Source organism: Durio zibethinus, chromosome 7, assembly GCF_047325235.1.
Source record: "Durio zibethinus cultivar Kanyao isolate XHJ-2024 chromosome 7, ASM4732523v1, whole genome shotgun sequence".
Classification (NCBI taxonomy): Eukaryota; Viridiplantae; Streptophyta; class Magnoliopsida; order Malvales; family Malvaceae; genus Durio; species Durio zibethinus.
Genome location: NC_143168.1, coordinates 20,832,206 through 20,840,332, shown reverse-complemented (window position 1 = coordinate 20,840,332; position 8,127 = coordinate 20,832,206). Strand labels below are relative to the sequence as shown.

The 8,127-nt window shown below is 30.5% G+C and overlaps 1 pseudogene; it reads left to right on the top strand.

Annotated features, from left to right (window-relative positions):
- The first annotated feature begins 5,733 nt into the window (after positions 1 to 5,733).
- LOC149518110 (UPF0481 protein At3g47200-like) lies at positions 5,734 to 7,229 on the top strand (annotated as a pseudogene).
- The last annotated feature ends 898 nt before the right edge of the window (positions 7,230 to 8,127 follow it).

Genomic DNA, 8,127 nt, shown 5'->3' with positions numbered 1-8,127 from the left:
TTCTAAGTTCTGTTTCAATTTTTTGATGGTTTCTAGAAATTATTCTGAGTTTGGATTTCTGATTCTGGGATTTTTCTTGAATTTGGTGTGCAGTTCTAGGTTTTGATTTGATTTTAGATTTTTTTTTTTTGGGAATTCTAGGTTTGTTTAAATTTCTAGGATTGTTTTGGAATTTGGGTTGAGTTTCTTGTTTTCTGAAATTTTTTAACATTTAGGCTTGAATTTTTTTTATAGGTTTAAGTTTTTCGATTGAATTTAATAATGATTAGGGGTTTGCACGGTGGCTAGAATATGGGTTTTTTTAGAAAAATTAGAATTTTTTTGCACCATTTGAATTTTTTTATGACAAAATCTAGGTTTCTTGGTTGGTTTCTAGGATTTGTTGAGTTTTCTAGTTGTTTTTATATAGATGGCAAAGGATCTAAAAGCTAGCGAAAGAAAGGGAACAAGAAATTTAAAGAAAGCTTTGATATTTTTGCTTTTATATTTGGAGCTAGATGATGTTTGAAAAAGTCAAGATCCGCGCATGACCCAAAGCAAATCCCTGCGTCAACCTGTTTTGACCTAACTTGAATCGCAGGTTTTTATTTTCCTTTTCCTTATCTTTTCCTTTTATTTTATTTTTTATTTTATTTTATTTCATTTTATTTTTTCTTTTGTTTTTATTATTTATTAATTTATTTTTGTATGATTATTAATCTATTTGCACGATTTATTGTATTTGCATGATGTTCTTGTATGAGTTATAATATCTGCATGATGTTCTTGCATGATTATTTTTGTATGATTTATGATTTATTACATGATATTTCTATTATGATCTTTGCATGATTTTGGTGTAATTTATTATATTTACATGATTTATTTTGCATGTTTTAATTATAGCATTATTGTATGATATCTTGATAGAATCTTTGTATAATAATATTTGTAAATAAATAAAAGGGATGTGATTTTTCATAAGATATTTAATGAATCCGATGATGGAACCTCTTTAAGTGAATAACAAGTTTATCTTGAATATTTTTGAGGTGAGATTTTTTTTTTGTGAAAGCCTAAAGATTTTTTTTTAATATTTAAATATCAAAGTTAATAAAAACAAGAAATAAAAATTATCTTTGATTAAGGTTTAGGTAAGACAACATGTAATTAATTTGATATCAATTTTAGACGTAATGGGGTTCTAAAATTTTTTCTACATATAACCAATTATTGAACTTAAATCTATTGATGTAGATTAAAATTCATTTTTTTTAGAGATTTTTAGTTTAAGTTTAAGATAACTTTAAAAAAATATAGATTCACGTGGATAATCACAAACTATATAAAAGAGATAAGTGATGAGTCCATATTTTTTGTGTCAATGGATAGGTTCTCATAATTAAATATTATGACAAAAAGTTATGCAAAATAAATGTTAATAAAAGTATTTATAAGACTCAAACAGTATTTGAAGCATCTTTTCATGAATTGATACGTATCGGATGAAGGATTATTATTTTGAAATAAACCATTATGTCGAATGGACATATTTTTTATTTTCCAACAATAGCGATGCCTAATAATGACATTCAATTGCTTTAAACAAATTCTCAATAAAATATAAAACCATGACAAGCATTCGACTTTCTTTCTTAGAGCATTTGATTATTTTGGACAAATTTTCACACAAAATGTAAATTTCATTCCATTATCTTTTTGAGTATTCGACTACTCTTGACAAAAGTTCAAACAAAATGTATGAATAACCTGAGCATTTAACTGCGACCTAATGAGTGGTCGATTGCCCTTAAAAAGAAGTTGGTTACCTTAAAATGCAATCCACTTCTCATGTATATATTTTTGCAAAAAAATCACTTAAAAGTCGAAATTGATACTATTTGTTGATAAGAAGTTGTTAGGACAATTGATTGCTTTTGCTTGGCAACTGATGTAACAATTGATAGCTCTTATTTATTTCATTCCAAAATTAATATGTTCGTGTTTAAAATTATCAAAAATTTTTCAAAATAGACAATTATATTATCTTTTCTCTAAAGGTAGCTATTATGTCATAGTCGATAATAGTACGTCACATGAGTCTGAGCAACACAGTACTCATGAAGTGTGAAGATGTGTAATTATCATGTACTAAAAGATCAAAAATTAAAATTATGTCGAAACTAATAAAAAGATAAACATATACAAAAAGATCAAAAATTAAAATTATGTCAGAAAAATGACTCAATCTCGAAAAAGCAAAATCTAATCCCATCTTGGTACGCCAAGAACCCTCATTCCCTTTTTCTTTCTCTACCTTTATTATCTTTTTTTTTTTCTCTTTAACAAAAACCAAAAGAAAAAAATAAATTAAAAACCTAAACTACCACAAATCTAACGACATGTAGCCCTCCCTTTTTCTTTTCCTTTCTCTTTTTCTCTTTTTCTCCATAGGCCACGGGAATCTTAGAAGGCTAAACTCTTTATTGTCTCTCACTTCTTTCCTCTCTTGATTCTTACGATTTTTTTTCCAATATGAATGCCAAACAATGTAGTTTTGGCCCTCACCCAAGTAAAAGAAAGTGTTTTTTTTTTACTTAATTAACCCCGAAGTCATGTTGCAAAAATCAATTGTAACCTTAATAAATATATCTCTCAAATCAATCTTAATATCCTATCCTATCTATATAAAAATTGAGTTTTAAAATGCCTCTGAACAGTTTTAATATATTGTTATTGATAGGTGATCAGATGCATCACTCCTTAATCAACACCAAATTTCACAATTCCACCTCTTTATTACAAGCCTTTGCTTCAACTTCTAATCGGTGTGCGAATGCCGTTGAAAAACTCTGAGACGATTTTTTGGAGAGGCAACTGTCAGAAGAACAAAATTCACTTTGTTGACTGGTCATCCATCACAAGAAGCAAAGTGCTTGGGAGGCTTGGTCTGCAAAATCTTGAGCTAAAAAATAAAGCGTTGTTAAACAAATCTAATTTTATCTGTGAACAATTGAACGCTTTCGGATTTTATTTTTGATTTTAGATTCGAGCATTTTAATTGAGTTTGTCTTTGTTTGTTTCATATGAATAATTTTTCTTAAATCATTTTACGTGGATCAAAATCAATGATGAGTCATTTTCATGTGTCAAAGTCTAAAGTCCACTCAAATCCAAAAACTCAAAATCATTTTATTAAAAATTAATAAAAATTAACAAAAAAAAAAAAAGAGGTGGCTTGGCGTAGCATCCTTGGATACTCTCAGATGCCACCCAATCTTCCCATTTGCTTCCCCTCATTCCCTCCACTTTCGGCTCATGTTTCCGTCTTTTGGTCCCAACATCATCATACCACCACTGATTTCTTTCTCAATGCGGTTCCAAAAATTTTCATTTCCTTCGCATGCAACTGAAACAGCCAGTAGCCATTTACTCAAAATGGGGGCTGGACCAACCCCGTTATGCAAGGACTACAACTGACTAGAAAGAAGAGTCTTAATCTGAATCACCGAATTGGAATAAAATCAACGCTGCGGTGCAAATGAAAAAAATATATATTAACAATGAAGAAGAACACTCTTTAAAAGAACTGATCTAACTATTAATTTTCATGAAATTCTCCTGCTCCAACTCCATTAGTTTATTGATGATATCTTCAAATGGCAAAAAAGAAGTTTATCTAAATCCCAAGTTTTAAGTGCTTTCCTTCTTAAAATAAAAAAAAAATTCTAAGTCAAATTTCAAAATATGAATATTGTTAGATTAAAAAGAGCCCGATCTAATCAAATATCTAAATCAACGGAATCAAAATTAAATGATTATTCAATTACATAAAAAATTACAATTTATTGGGATTCAACTTAATCGATTTACGTTCATGTGTAAAACAAAAAATTTATTAGTTGTAAAGAATTACAAACATATAATTTTAATCAATAATTCAATAATCAATATCCATAAACTCTCTCAATCTCTTCTAATCTTATTTCAATCTCTCTTAAGCCTATGGAGTAGTTTAAACTCAAATAAATACATATTTATATGCATCCATGCATTATACCTATGTGAATGCTCTCATTTTTTCTAGTTCACTCAAATATACATATTTATAAAGACACTCTCAATCTCTCTTAATACTGTGGTGTTTATCTTAATAAAATCTTATAAACTTTTTATATTTTTTTGTCATATCTAATTTTATTGAGACTTCACTTATTTATAATCATATAAAATTATCTATCAAGAATCTCTTTCCTCTTAAAATTTTTTTTGTAAGTTTTTTTATCCATCAAATAATATCTAACCAATTTTATTTTGAATAAATTTTTATATAAATCTTTTATATTATTTGAGTCAATTCCAACAATTTTCACATTAATTCAAATTTTATCAATCTCAATGTTCAAACGAGATATGTTTGATTCCAATCACAATGCTTGACTCTCATCTCAGTTCTGTTATTGTCTAATTCTTTTAAATTCATGAAATAAAAATGACATGGAAAGTGAATTTGAGCATCGCGGTAGTCAGGAAATGTGAAAATGTGTAATTATCATATAGACGTACAATTATTGAAGATGTGAAGTAATATATCTGATGTCATTCATTCATATGTCATTATACATAACCTGGGTATGGGTCGCCCACTCCAATATTTATAGGTGATCAGATACATCACTCTTTTATCACCACCAAATTTCACAAGCGCAGGCACGACTCTGCCTTCCACTTTGGCTGGTAAATCTTAAATAAATTATCATTCACTCTTTTCTTAGTAAAATTACAACTCATTCTTCAAGAGGTACGATTATCTTTCTCGTCAATTAATTCATAATAATGTAGTGTATATCTCATGTTTTTGTGCAGGTAATGGCTACAGATGGTCACGTCAACATTACAATCAACCCGAGGGCCAACGAGCCTAAGGCGAATAGGAATTTTAAATTTTTTGAAGAGGTAATTGAAAAGCGTTGCCGTATATATATGAATTTCGTGGTTAGCTTTGCCGTTTTCAATTTGATGTAAGCCTTTTTTTATTTTTTCTTTTTTTACGTAGGAGATCAAGATCTAATTGTGTTTTTTTTTTCGATTGTGTGTGTCTATGTTTCTTGTTTCCTGTTTCCGATCAGTTATTGTTGATTCCTGTTTGGTATTGCGTCCGCGTTGCTTAATTGCGGTTTCTTGTATTCTTTCTTGCCTATTCGTCATTTCGACCATGTCTACTGGGTCTATTGTCTCTGGGTTGTTATAAGAGATTGTGGCTGATGCTGGGTTCTTATTGGTTTTGTACGGTATATAACTATACTAGTTTTTTAACCCACGATACACAAGATTTTTTATTATATTTTTTGTAATTTATAATTTATATTTTTTTATAATTTTAAAAGAGTGAGTTTTGAAATAAATTTTATTTTATGTAAATCGATAAATATATTTCAATTTTAAAAACAAAGTAAGTGATGTTATGAAAACCCTAAAATTGAAATATGGGTGTAAGATTGAAAAGTACTTTGTCAAAGGTTAAGTAATTATATATAAGAATATTTTTTTAATAAAAAAATTAGGGTATAAATAATAATAAAGAATAGAAGCTTCCTTGTGTAATTTATTTTCAAGAAAAAAAAAACTGTTGTTTGCTTAAATTTTAATGCATTTATTTTAACAATTTCAAATCTTGAAAAAAGCATTTTATAAAATGATTGCTGATTAAAAATCACTGCATGTGCCGCCTTTTTAACAGGTGAACAAATTTAAATTTGATCCTAAAATGATAAACACAAATAGTTGGAGTATTAGAAGAGTGCCATATCGACTACGTGGAGTAAATGCAGAAGCCTATGAACCAAATGTGATTTCAATTGGTCCCTATACAGGTTTTACTGATAGGAAACACACGCAGGCAATGGAAGTTGTCAAAGAGAATTGCTTCAGTAGGATTATTGAGAAAACCAAGCTTGATCCCAGCGAATTTGTAGAGGCCATGGAATCAATAGCAGAACGAGTTAGCAAATGCTATCAAGATGACCGTTTTCGCTTTGGCTCTGTTGATGGTCTAAAAATGCTGGTCCGTGATGGATGCTTTATTGTTCAGCTAATACTGGGGGAGTGCCCAGAAGAGGATTTTTGCCATCTGGGAGGGATTCAAACTGACATTCGGTATGATTTGTTACTGTTCGAAAATCAGCTTCCTTTCTTTGTGCTTTTCGATCTATATCGCATAATAACGTCAAAGGGTGAAGATGCTCTTGATGAGTTCGCCCGTTTGGCTCTTTCTTTATTCACTAAAGGGGCGCAAGGACCAGCGACGTGGTCTGAAAAGTACTGTCCTACTGCCACGAAAGATATCAAGCATCTTCTGGGCTTAGTACATGATAGTTGCCTTCCTTCACTTACAGGAAGAGAACTACACAGGGATTTTAAACAAAAAGCAGAAGCAGAAGCAAAAGAACCAAAATCCCAACGCCCATGGAAATTCATACGCTGTGCAACAGAGCTGGAAGAGGCAGGAATCGAGTTCTTTGGTGAGAAGGTGCAGGATGAGAAGAATAAATCAGGGGTAGAGAGCTTGTTCGATATAGAATTTACAGATGATACAAAAGTTCTGAAGATTCCAACCTTCCACGTCGACGATTATACGGAGCGTATCTTGCGAAATTTAATGGCCTACGAACAATCCATCCTAAGTTCGGAACCAACTTACGTTTGTGATTATGTGACGTTCATGGATAACCTCATCAACACAGGCAAGGATGTGCAATTACTCTGTAACTGTGGAGTTATTGATAATTGGTTAGGAGATGATGAAGCAGTTGCCCAAATGTTTAACAAACTTCGCAAAAACATTTACTCGTCCGATGACTTCTACTATGCGGAGATATTTGGTAAGGTGAACTAGCATTGCCAGGGAAAATGGAACAAATGGAAGGCAACATTGAAGAGAGATTATTTTAACTCGCCCTGGTCGCTCATTTCCTTCCTTGCTGCGGTTGTCTTACTCCTATTTACCGCGATACAAACTTTATTTTCGGTTCTTTCTTATGTTCATCAGTAAGTCTAAGTTTTCTTAAGTTCCCATGGTTGATGGGAGGCAGGGGAACTACAAAAAGCTCATGTTAATGAGCTATTACATATAATAAAATAAATACTTGAGTGCTGCCAACAGCCATGTACGTGTATTAATTAGATAGCTGTTTGTACGTGTTTTAATTAATTGTGTAATTGCTTCGATGGATTAATGCTTATTCTCTGGGTTTTCTAACAATAGAATTTGTTTAACTTGTGTGCCAAAAATGACATGTTTTAATTACAGCGCTTTCTGTTGTTTAACTTGTGTGCCAAAAATGACATGTTTTAATTACAGCGCTTTCTGTCGCCATGATCACTCTGATATCTTCTCAAGGGATTGATGAATATGTAACTCCCTTTTATCTTTCAACCCAAATCTTATTGCTATCAATCGTTTTCATAGGTTTTTCCCTTGAAATTGTTAGTATTGACTTTAACCAAATTATTTATGTTTTTGGACAATTCAAGTTATATTGGCGAATTTTCTTCCAATTGTACACATCTCTCAATGTTGAAAGATTTTTATTAAAGTGGCAAAAGATATTTGGGTGTTATCAAATAATTTTGGACAAAGCACATTTGAAAGTTGTTGAAGACTTAGTCACTATATTATTTTAGTATCAATTTCATAGACTATTTATAATTATAACTTTTTTATACTTACAATTTCATAAAAAAAAAAAATAGCTTAGGAAAGTTTGAACAGTTTTTTCCTATATATGTGCAGGTGCTCTTTAATCTTATTTCCCAAACTAGAGTAATTTTAAATTTAATTCTCAAAAAAAATTCTTTGTACAAATGTAATCCACATCATCATAAATAAATGACAAGTCATATCAACAAAATAAAAAATCTTCCAAAAATTCACAATTGAAAGGAAAAAAAAAAAACTCCTTTAATCCTCTTCCAAAAAATTAGGATTCTTTTCCTACTCCGTTCTCCTTTGCCAAATGAGTTTCTCTTGACATTCTTGGGTTATCCAAAATTAAAAGCAAAAGCAGAAGCAGAAGCAATACTTATTCAAACGCAAAAGAACAGCTCAAGACTTTCATTAAAGCAGCAGAAGCAGAAGCAAAAGCAAAA